The sequence below is a fragment of the Mastomys coucha genome, unplaced genomic scaffold (assembly GCF_008632895.1).
Source record: "Mastomys coucha isolate ucsf_1 unplaced genomic scaffold, UCSF_Mcou_1 pScaffold12, whole genome shotgun sequence".
Lineage (NCBI taxonomy): Eukaryota > Metazoa > Chordata > Mammalia > Rodentia > Muridae > Mastomys > Mastomys coucha.
In genome coordinates, this window is record NW_022196894.1 from 28,042,863 (window position 1) to 28,055,339 (window position 12,477).

General features: G+C 44.6%; 1 long non-coding RNA gene across 2 annotated transcripts; it reads left to right on the top strand.

Annotated features, from left to right (window-relative positions):
• Positions 1 to 642: 642 nt before the first annotated feature.
• LOC116086375 lies at positions 643 to 3,090 on the top strand. Of its 2 annotated transcripts, none has more exons than XR_004116894.1 (3): positions 643 to 724; positions 1,112 to 1,218; positions 2,926 to 3,090. It is a non-coding gene; the product is annotated as an uncharacterized LOC116086375 (long non-coding RNA). The 2 variants fall into 2 exon arrangements; XR_004116893.1 differs by having other exon boundaries at positions 647 to 724; positions 1,112 to 1,143.
• The last annotated feature ends 9,387 nt before the right edge of the window (positions 3,091 to 12,477 follow it).

Sequence of the window (12,477 nt, forward strand, 5' to 3'; positions counted from 1 at the left end):
TTAATTCTAAAAGAATAAGACTACATCAGTTGTCAGGAATAGACCCAAAAAAAGAGCAAAGAGGCTAGCCTAAACACTCACTTGCCTTCCCCTGCCAGCCAGAAAAGCCCAGACAAGAAACACCCAGCACCTAGCCACTGACAACCTACGAGCAGGACTCTAGTCTCCTGCAATACACAGCCATCCACACTGCAGAACAACACATCTCTGAGCAGATCTCTAAGACAGACTATGCTGAATACCACATCCTGCAAGCCCAAATTGGGACTACAGGTCAAAGGGTCACAGAACTGGAGACAGAGATTAAGAGACTTCATTGACGAACTGCAAAACACCACAAAATGCTAGAAGACAGTCCAGTAGTAAAAAAAAGGTTCAAGAAGCAGTACCCAAATAACAGGAAAGACTGTGGATATGGTTGGTCCTCAGTTGTGGACATGGTCCTCAGAGATCAACAGAATGATACATCAGACACTTGAGGACTCTGGAAAAAAGCATTGGAAAGAATTGAGAAGCAGCTTCAAAACTGCATAATTTTTTATGATTACTTTTGCAATGGGGGGGTGTGTGAAATATAGTATGAAATATTTTATGTGCCTGGCCCTTTAAATGACCCTATGTTCTTCAATGACAGTTGGTTCTTAGACTTCTGGGAACAGCCAAGGATATAGAAGCCAGCAGAGGCTGAGAAAAAGGGAGAGTTTTAAGGAGCTGGAGAGAGAGAGTAAGAGGATTGAGGAGGAGGTAGAAGTAGGCAGAAGACAAAGGAGTAGGGTCAGAGATGACAGTTGATGCAGGGAGAAAGAAGGTTGAGTAGGGCTAGAGGAGGGGAGAGATTGTAAAGAGTGACTCGGGCTAGCTGACTGGGAAGACAGTTGGTGACAGTTGGCCACGAGAAGCTGAGCTGAGCCAGAGAAAATGTTGTTAGGGGACAGATAAAAGAACCCGGGAAGAACCCACAGAGTAGCTAAGAGATTATAAAGAAAAAAATTACAAAACTAAAACTCTTTACAAAAAGCTACACACACACACACATACAAACACATACACTCACATACATATATACACATTCACACATAGGGATTAATAAAAATTTTCTTTTGGCTTGTAGGAGCAGGGAGACCTGGCAGCAGGAGTAGGAAGGTAACTGGTGACATTGCATCTGCACTCAGAAAGCAAAGAGGTCAAGAGTGGACAGGAAGTGGGGTTATTATAAATGTATGTGTTTGCTAAGCCAACAATTTTCCAGATTCTGACTAGGTGTTAATGGTCCAGCCCACTCTCAACTCTTTTTTTTTTAAAGCTTTTTAAAAAATTATTTATGTATATGAGTATACTGCCGCTGTCTTCAGACACACCAGAAGATGGTTGTGAGCCACCATGTGGTTGCTGGGAATTGAACTCGGGACCCCTGGGAGAGCAGCCAGTGCCTTTTAAGCACGGAGCCATCTCTCCAGCCCCCACCCTCAACTCTACCTACCCATAGTTAGCATTGGATGCCAGGTTAAAGGGCTCAGTCCTGTGTCCTTACTTTAGAAGCTAGTCACAAGCAACAGGTCCCCAGATCATGACTGACATGGTTGTAGAGGCAGATATCAATTTTGTTCATTTGCTGGAATGACTGGGGAAAAAGCAAAAAAAAAAAAAAAAAAAAAAAAAAAAAAAAAAAAAAAAGGCAAAAGCATAGCAATTGTCAGTGTATTATAAAGGTGTTGAAAGGACACTTATCTGGACCACTTTAACAATGTAAATGGTTGAATGGTTTGTAAGCAGCAGAATTTTATCTCATGGTTCTGGAGGGTGGGAAATGGAAGGTGGAATAACCAGTTGAGTTAGTGTTTGGCGAACTGCTGCATGATCATAAATGGCTGTTTCTCTCCAGAGCCATCTTTGATGACAGAAATGAACAAGTGCTTTGGAGTCTCATTTATAATTCCATTCATAAGAGTCCATCACCCAAACCTATTCACTTCCTAAAGGCCCCTCCTCATTTTTTTTTTCTTTTTGGTTTTTCTTTCTTTCTTTCTTTTTATTTATTTTTATTTATTATATGTAAGTACACTGTAGCTATCTTCAGACACACCAGAAGAGGGCGTCAGATCTCATTACAGATGGTTGTGAGCCACCATGTGGTTGCTGGGATTTGAACTCAGGACCTTTGGAAGATCAGTCAGTGCTCTTACCCACTGAGCCATCTCTCCAGCCCCAATTTCTTTTTGGTTTTTCAAGACAGGGTTTCTCTGTATAGCCCTGGCTATCCTGGAGCTCACTCTGTAGACCAGGCTGGCCTTGAACTCAGAAATCTGCCTGCCTCTGCCTCCCAAGTGCTGGGATTAAAGGCATGCGCCACCACGCCTGGCTGGGCCCCTCCTCATTATACTACCATCTTGGAGTTAGGGTTTCAATGCATGCATTTTGAGATAAAACAGACATTCAGACCACAGGATAGACAAATGAATAGGCAGATGGAAAGATACATAGACTAGGTCCACAAAAGCCCTAAGCATGGGAGCATCTACCCTCAGGGAGTCAAAGTACAGGAGCTTGTATGCTTTTACTAACTTTTCAAACCCCATAGTTTGGGGATTTTAGGAGGCTTCAGCCCACAGGATTAGTAACTGGATCCCCAGCCTTTAGGATAACTTGCTTGTCTGAGATAGGATCTCATGTACTCAGGCTGGCTGGCCTCAGACTCTCAGTGAGCCTGATTCCTTGCCTCCCCCTTCCAAATGTTGAGATTAGAAGGTTGTATCATTGCACACAATCACTAGTCAATATACAGTCTTACTACCCAGGAAATTCCAGATTTAGGATCTCTGTGGAAGACTCTCCCATCGCATCCATCACTCAGGAACTAGAAGGGCTTAAGAGAGCTGAGCCAGGAGGCAAGGACACAACTTAAATGTACATTTCTGACTGTCACAGGAAGTAATCAAGGCTTGACCACCTTCTGGATGCGATAAAGAGCTGACCTCCACCATGCCTTCCTGCCACGATGTTTCTGCTTTGCTACAGTCCTAGAAGCAATGAAGCCAGCCGAGACGAATACCACTGAAAAGATGAACCGAAATAAATCTTGCCTTTATTAAGCTTGTTTTCTCAAGTATTTTGTCGCACTGATGAAAAGTGACCCATTCACTCATTGTGCAAATAAGCATATAAAAGCCAGGCATGGAGGCCTGAGTCAGCACTAGGGAGGTGGATATAGGAAGATAAGGAGTTCAAAGTCATTCTTAGGCAAGTTCTAGGCCTGGGATACGTGAGACCTTGTCTCTAGAACAAAACACACCCCCAAAGAAATGAGAATAATCAAGTAAGAAAGAAACTGAGACACAATTATGGACAAGTAACATTTTTACATATATGGTTACTTCCAGACTCCATCCTCTGCCTATCATCTACAGTCTCTCTATGGTGTGTATACGAGTGTGTGTGCCTGAGTTCGTTGATGTGTATCGTGTGCATGCATGGAGCTACAGAAGCCAGAAGAGAATGTTGGATCCCCTGGAACTGGAATTACAGGCGATTTGTGAACAGCCATGTGGGTGCTCAGAATGGAACCTGGGTCCTCTGCAAGAACAGAAAGCACTTTTCTGTTTGTTTTTTTGAGACATGGTTTCTCTGCGTAGCCCTAGCTGTCCTGGACTCACATTGTAGACCAGGCTGGCCTTAGACTCAGAGATCTGCCTGCCTCTGCTTCTTGAATACTGGGATCAAAAGTGTGTGCCACTATGCCCGGCTCAGAAAGCACCCTTAACCCAGGAGCCGTGTCTCCAGCTACCCCTCTCCCTGCCTTTTTTCTTTTTAAATATGTGAATTTTAACCCTTCTCTGAATTTCATACAGGAAACCCAGAGGAACAGAGCTGCACTGCATACTGCTAGCCTAGGGCCATGTGAACTCAGCAAAGGCAGTGGCTGCCAGCAGCTGCGTCTGCTCTTCTCTCTCTGTTCTTCTCTTCTCTGGGTCTCCTATAGCTCCAGCTGGCCTCAAACTCCCTTTGTGGCTGGCATTGAGTTTCTTGTCTTCTCCTTTTCACCTCCTAAAATTACCTCCCAAGTGCCAGCCAGCGAAGGCTTCTTACACTTGGCTCTGTGAAGAGCCCTGATGGAGAGCCCAGCCTGCCATGCACACGATCACTAGCGGTATGGCTGTGGCAGATCTTACCCTGAGCACAAGCACATGGCCCTCTGAAAGTGTCCTGGGAGCTCAAACCATAGTTCAGTTTAGAATTTAGACAGGTGATCCGAGAGACGGGAAGGATTGAAAAACAATTAGAAATGTGGAAGGATTTGGGGGATAAACAAGCTTGGGTCACAGCAGACAGAACGGCTGTCTATGTGTTTGGGAGTGTGTGTACCTGCCTTTTTTCTTTCTGTACAAGATAGCTATGTTCTTCCTCCCAGCCCAATGCTACCAGAAACGAGACTCAGATTCAAAATATATTTACAAATACCTTGGTCCTTTAGTTAGGTATTACTCGGATTAGATCATAACTTAGATAACCCATTTATTCTAATCTACATTTTGCTACATGGTTAGTTACCTGTGCTCCATCTCCCTGGGTAGATCTCCCTGTGCCTGGCTCTATCCCAGAACTTTGTCTGCCTCCCGGATATCCCACCTTCTATTTCCTGCCCAGGCCATAGGCCATGACTGTAGACCAGGCTGGCCTTGAACTCAGAAATCCACCTGCCTCTGCCTCCCAAGTGCTGGGATTAAAGGCGAGTGCCACCATTGCCCGGAGGCCATAGGCTTTCTAATTGATAACTGTGTGATGCATCTATACAACACACAAGATACTTTCTCTATACTTCCTGGGAATATTTAAGTTAATATGATTCCTATTATGGGAAGTCTAAATAGTGTGAGGTTTTTGAGTGAAGATTAATCTCCCCATCATAACCATACAAGGACTCTTAAATAATACACAACCCAAGCAGGGCAATACAAACATCAAAGAGCCTATTGAGACAATCGTAAGGATGTATGCCTATAAGACCAGTGCTTCAGAGGTTGAGGCAGGAGAATCTGCTCATTGGAAACAGGTGGACTACATATCCAGACATTGTCTCAGTAACAAAACAAAATAAACTGCCCTGCTTCAGATTGCTTGCTTTCCCCTTTCCCCCCCTTTCTCTTTCCCACTAGCAGGATGAGGAGAACAGAGCAGAGATGGGAAACAGATATTCTCAGAGCCCTCCAAAAGGTTCATTGGCTCTTTATTTCTGACTCAATTCTAAACCCACCTAGCTCCGCTTCTAAATTTGTTCAACCTGTCTGGCAGGGCAGTTGTTATCCTGAGTTCAGGGCTCTAGAGGAAAGGGCAGGGTGGGGGGAGTGAAGGAGGGGGAAGGAGGAGGCTACAGCTTCTTGAGTGCATGGGATCCTTCAGTTTGTGTCCAAGGAGATGACGCCAGAGAGACAGCTACCCCGAGTGGGGCAGAAGGAAGGCTGAAGGTGGAGAGGTAGCAGGGGATTGTTAGGACGTTCTGCTGGGGTGCCCAAATTGCTAGTTCCTTTTGTAGCTACTCTTAATATAGCAGCCTGCTACTGTCCCCTCTCATCTCACTGTGGCTGCCACCACTGTCAACAAGGCTGGTGCTGCATCCAAACAGTGGGCATGGAATACAGTGAAGGCCAGAACTAGCAAAAAGCATCCAGAAATGCCACGTGCCCTGTCAAATGTCACAGCCTAGAATCCATTTCAATAAGCCAACGTTTTAATAAGTCAGCTTGTTAGCTGAATTTCAGAGCAAAAGTCCAGACCCCAGGAATCTCAATTGGCTGTGATTCAGGGATCCGGTGAGCACCTCTGGAAGTATTCCTTATGTCCTGGACAAAGAACTGAACAGAGACTTGCATTAACAGCAGAAGCGGGGATGATGTAAATACGAGACTGTACACTTCCAAGGGCAGAAAAAGGCCAGAGCAAGGAGAGAGGAGCAGGTCAGTGGTTAAGCCCAGCGAACAAGGAATTGGGATTGTGACAAAACTCAGACGTTGGGGGTCATTTGAGTAGTATGTACCTTTCTGCTCATTGTCTGTTACATGTAGTTCTACACACAACTTTATAGGAAGAGTGCCTCACTAGCATCTTAAATCTCCACCCAAGAGTGTGCTTTTTATTTTTAGTATTACAACAAGCCCTGGGTTGTCTTCCTGGGGACAGTAATGGTAGGCTTTTAACCTTCTTGGTCAACCAGGTTTATTTAATATGCAAGTGTTGTAAGGCTCCATATAGGGTCTTGCCAAGGACCAGCATGGCTGAGAGGGGTTCTGATAGAAAGAGTGTCTGGGAGTGGATCCACACTGGTGGTGGCCTAGGTTCTGCTGAGAAGGCTTTCCAGACTGCTCGCTCGTTCGCGCTCACTCTGTCTCTCTGTCTCTGTCTCCCTCTCTCCCTTTTCTTCTCCCCCCCCCCAACCCCGGTATGTGTATGTGTGTGTGTGTGTGTGTGTTCTGCTCTGCTCTAGATCGTTTTTTCTTGTTATTCTAAAACTTTCTAGTTGAGACAGCTCTTTCTGCTAGTAAAAATTCTAAAAGCTATCTGGATAGCTCATGGGTTTTCTGACCAAAGTCAGAAAAGCTGCTATAACAATTACTGGGTCTTCCATCCAAGTCAGAAATCCTGTTAAGAGAAAAATTCTTGAGGAACTGTTTTGCTCTCCAGAGATCTCCAGATAAAGATGAATTGCTATTGCTTTTTGCCAGCTCATCTCATGCAGTCCAAAAACCCAGTTTTTTATTTTACATACCAATTCCCTTATTGATTTCAGGTTCCCTTTTGATTATCCTATGAATCAGCATCCCAGTGACCTAAGATTCTTAGGAAAACAGCAACCATACATTTTCTTTTAACATTGCAAAAGAATTCAGAGATCTGCTTCTGTTACACACAGATGCTAAACTACCATTTCTACCACTCCTGGGTCTATCCTTGCTGGGTCCCAGGCTGACCTTGATCTCAGGATCGACCTGCCTTTGTATCTGCCTGCCATTGTACCTTTCTGACAAGGTAGCTCATTAATGCAGCTACCTTTGTTCCTTTAGATTTATGAATCTAACAATTCATATTTCATCCTTAACATTTTTGCATGGTCGAGAAACTACATATTTTCGAACTCATGTTTTTAGAGCTCTTTCCCATAGCCTTAAGGGCTGTCCTGAAGGTCCCAGCATTTACCATTTTCCTGAGACATTATCCAAACCTTGGCCTCCTGGACTGTTTCTAATTCTCATGGAGTCATTAACGTTAACAGGGAGGACATTCCTCAGAGGAATGTGAAATATGTACATTATTATACAAACAAGCCGTACACCCACAGCAGCCATCAACATTTGTGGAGGTTCACACCAGGACCTCGTCCCAGGGGCAGGAACCATGTCACAGTCTCTACCAGGACCACACCGGGCTTGGCAGGGCTTAATATCCTGCTTCAACCAGGTTTGGCCACTCTTCCCAATATTAAATAGGAGAAGTGGAAAGGAGAGAAAAAAGTCATTAGGACACATAGATAAATAAGTTCAGTGGCCTTCAAGGGACTCTGCAGTGCACTGACTTGAAGTCTGGGTTGAAATAAAGATTTGCGGCAAGAGGCATAATTAAGCATAATAATGCATAATTAAACATAATTAATGAATGCATAATTAAGAAATATTGGGCAGAGTGTGGTCTGATTAATCATGACCTCAGTTCTGTTATACAAACAAGTTTGAAGTTGTCCTCTTTTGCTTCAGAAGATAAGAAATGAGAGGATAGTAAGATGATTGGTCCTGTTTGGGGGCGATCTCTTCATGGGTGATACGTCTGGGATGCTCTGACATTCCTAGCCACAGTGACAGCGGATTTAGGCCAGTGAATAGAGATTTTTTTTCATGTGCTATCATAGCTGATCTTCATTGCCAACTTGACTAGATTTAGAGTCATCATGGAAACACCTGAGGGTCTGTCCATGTGGGTATAGCCAAAAAGTCTGATCTGAGGAGGGAAGACCATTCTGAATGTGAGTGGTACCATCCCATTGGCTGTGTGTCCCAGAACGAATAAAAAGTGAAAATGAAGTTAGGTGGTGGTGAAAGACCCCCAGAATTGGGGAGATCCTTACTCAAGTCTCGGGATGACGTGACCACCCAATAACTCATGAGAGACCGAACTTGCTGCAATCACATGAAGTTTATTTGGCATAGGCCGGTACCGGGGTCAATCTCGTGACCATGCTGGCCAGAGGAGTTCAACCCCGAACACAAGAAGTGAGGGGTATTTAAAGGGAAAGACCACAAGCTGGGGGCGGGGAGAGGGTTACCAAGGAAACATAACATAAAAACAGTGGAAAATTTCAGAGGGACCCAACCCGAGGTATTTAGTTAGGGAGGGAAACATATTCATTTTAAGAATGTAATCTTTATCTATGGTCGGCAGGGTGGAGGGCCCTCAGCAGGGTGTAGAGCCTTGTAAACCAGTAGACCTTCATTCCTAGTTCTGCCCTCATTGTGGATCAGTCAAGAGGGGCAGGTATCGGGAACCAGAGCCCTGAGGCTCTGAGTTAGCCAAGTTCCTAGAACTGGCTACTCCACATTTTTGGTTTGTTACATTTCTACTAATACATTACTTTTCGTTAACATGCTTTTCCCCAAATTTCTAAGTCTCCCAGTCTTTCAGTGGCTCACATCTTTAATCAGAAGCAAGCAGACCTTTGAGTTCCAGTCCAGCCTGGACTACAGAGGTGTTGTGCCCCAAAGAGACTACCGAGAACCGCAACTCTGATGCAAGCACAGGAGAGTCTTTAATCAAGGTAGAGCTCGGGCCACAAACCTTCCTGTTGCAACAGGATAGGAGAGTGACCCTGAGATTTAGGGGAAGGGGTTTTTAAAGGAAAAAACCTCAAGCAGGGGTTTCCAAGCCTTGTCATTACATGATTGAGTAAGAGGTTTATGGGAAGTGGACTTTTAAAATGATTGGTTTGTTTTAGGTGCCAAGGCCACAAACTGCTCTGGCCCGGCCATCTGGAGAACATCTGGTCATTAATTAACAGTCTGCTATGGCAGAGGACCGATTAGCACCCCTTGTGGTATTTCCAGGAACAGTGCTACTTGACTCCCAAGGGCCAATGCTAGGGTCACTAGAAATGTTATCTCCTGAGTGCAGAAAGAAAGGCAGTAGGACCAGTGACTGCCAGCAACTACAGCTGGCCAGATGTGTTTCACCCTGGGACTTGGTTTTTGTTTATATTTATGTTTCTGGGCCCCTCTTAGGTCTTTCAGAGGGAGTTCTAGTACAGCCAGGGCCACAGAGAAACCCTATCTTGGAAAATAAACAAACCATCTTATTCTTCCTACCCACTAAAATCTTCGTTCATTTAAAACTCTATTGCTTTGGGGGCTGGTGAGACGGCTCAGTGGTTTAGAGCACTGACTGCTCTTCCAAAGGTCCTGAGTTCAAATCCCAGCAACCATATGGTGGCTCACAACCACCCGTAATGAGATCTGATGCCCTCTTCTGGTGCGTCTGAAGACAGCTACAGTGTACCTACTTATAATAATAAATAAATCTTAAAAAAAAAAAAAAGGCCAGGTGGTGGTGGCTCATGCCTTTAATCCCAGTACTTGGGAGGCAATGACAGGTGGATTTCTGAGTTCGAGGCCAGCCTGGTCTACAGAGTGAGTTCCAGGACAGCCAAGACTACACAAAGAAACCCTGTCCGGGGTGTGGGGGGGAGTCTATTGCTTCATTCTAGGAATTTGGTGACCTAAGGCAGTGACCCTTCCCTTCTAGGAGTAGTGACCCATTTTCCATTGTTAATTTCCTGTTAATCAGTTCTTCTCGGACTAGCTAATTGAATAAGACTTCGAGGTCACGCCCCAGCTACACCAACTTACAATAAAAACCAAATGCACTTTCTGTCTAGGTGTGTTTGTTCTACCTGAGCACACCCTTTTGTTTTGAAACAAAAGTAGTTTACCTTGTCCAGACATCTTAGTTGATACGGTGATCGCTTTTTGCAAGAGCATACTTATTTCTAAAAGAAAGACAAATGCAGAATATTACTACCATGTAAGAGAAAACCAAGAGGGTAGGGGCAAGCTGTAAGTCTTGGCAGCTACCTGGAGGAGGGAGATGGAGAAAGGGAAGAGAGAAAGCCATGCCATTTATAAGCATCCACAGGGTGGGAAGTACTTGCAGGTGGTGGTAATAAGGCCTTACGGGGGTCTTGATCTGGTTAGTTTTTTCTGTCAGTTAAAGAACTGAAAGGCAGGGAAAAAAAATCACCAATGCAACAAGGTAGCAGTGGGGAAATCTCAAGTACTGCAGACAGCAGCAGTCAGAATCATCAGCTGAAGAAATTTTTATTGGGGGTGAGAAAACATGTACAGGCATGCAGCATACACACTGAAAAAAAGACCTTCTGCTAGACAGAGAGTGGACTCGGGAAAATCCAGTCTCTTCTTAACAGGTGAGGTTGTTCTTCTTGTTGTTTTTAAGTCTCCAAGGACTTTTTCTCCCCTAATTTTGGGTTGGTCAGTTTGAAGACAGCTAGGTTGGTTGATTGTCCCACAACTGTCCTGTTTTGACCTTGAACTTGCTGAGCCAGTCTATTCAATGGGGACATGCCAGGCAGAGAAAACACCCACAAGGCCTTAATTTTAAGCTGCTAGGCTTTTGTCAGCCATCTTGAAAATTTACCACCTCTATTACCTACCCATGACCCCTTTCCGTCCCTATCTGTGTGTCTACTAGGGAGTCTGTAATTCCTAGTTTCTTTTCTCAGTACCTTCAAGTGAAAAAGGATGAGACAGATAGGAGTATCTAGGAAAGCATGCCCAGATTTGCTTAGTAGCCAAAAGAAAAATAGACGGAGATATCGAAGAGAAAGTTACACTAGTGCTTGCTCTGCAAGCATCCGCCCAAGGCAGGGGATTCTGAGAAGGACACATACATTATCCCTCCTCTCCCTAGCACAGCTTCAGGTGATCCACGTGATTGGGATTGGACTCCTGGCCAAGTGATTGATAAGGTCCAGCTGGACTAACTATTAAAAGGAGGACAAGTTTGTATTGTTTTGGGGTAGCTGAGAATGATAGGTTGCCACCCAAAGCTAAAGGTAGTTTTTTGTTAATGGGCTGAAGTGGAAACTTAAGGGTTTTTTTGAAAGTCAGTCGTGCCGGATGGTGTTTTCCTGGGACAAACCCATGGAGGATCGTTTTGCTGAAGCAGACACAGGTGAAAGGCTAAAATAGACTTGTGAAGGAGCATTCAGCTGAAGCAGACACAAGTGAAAGGATGTTTTGCTAAAGCAAGCACGTGAAAGAACCCATGATGAAGGAATCTTCACTAGTGACACACATGTATTGGTCTGCCTTACATTGCTTACTTGAGCTCCATAGAGAGAAATGCATGGAAAAATTCCTGGTGGTCTGCTGTGGCTTCTTTTCACTTCCACAGAATCAGCCTGATTGGCAGAACGATGTCAGCTGAGACAGACTCACGTGGAGTTTTGCTAAGTCAGACTCGAGTGCTGAGGCAAGACACATGGTGAGGCAAGACCTGTAGAGGACATGTGATGTTTGGAGGGATATAAACTCGACGGACAGTGGAGGAGGCTGAGCTTGGCTTGCTGGTATCGCTACGCTAGCTGTGCAATGCTTGTTGGCCTCGCATCTTCACTGATCTTCATTTTGCTGAGAGAGGCACAGCTGAGAAGGTTTCTGGAGTTCCTGTTGGCCTTGGTCCCTCTTGCTGACTCACACTGAGGCTGAGGCCTGGCTGTTCCTATTAGGTCGCGCCAATGCTGCTGATTCATGTTTGCTATCCCGACTCTACCGAGCTGGACTGCTGGTGTGTCCACGAAGCGTTTGTGAGTGCTGCTGACCTGTGCACTGAACTGCTGATTTCCAGACAATACAGACAGGAATTGCTCTAGAGAACTGTTTCTAAACAGGTCCACTTCCCCAGTATCACGTCTTTTCCACTACCTCTGGTGGGTGATGGGCTAAAAGAGAGCTTAAAGCATTTAAGAACCCCCATTAAAAATAAAATAGGGTTTGAAAAAAATTAAAGTTACAATGGGACTCAACAATGCCAGATACTCCCACCTTTTCATATGGTAATTTATCCCCTAAGACGTGGCAAAGCTGATGTTTACCTTCCTAAGTGTTCCTAGAGAAAGGGAGGAAGGTCCTCAATGGTCCTACTATTCAGGGTGACAGTAAGATGCCTCTACTAGTTTCATCTTTGGGCCACAGTTTACAAAAGAAATGAGATAAGTTAGGAATCACATGAGCTATACCAAAGTTCAGAGGTGGACATGAACAAAAGTTTATTGATTCTAGATGGGGCACCAGTGACAGACAGCAGTATGGTTCTACCAAAGTCCAAGTTAGTGAACCAATGAGTTTATTTGGCTCACTTACAAATAGTGTTGTGGTAGTTGATTGATCTACTCTAATCTTCCCAGAGGCAGCAGGGCAAGTTCCTTGC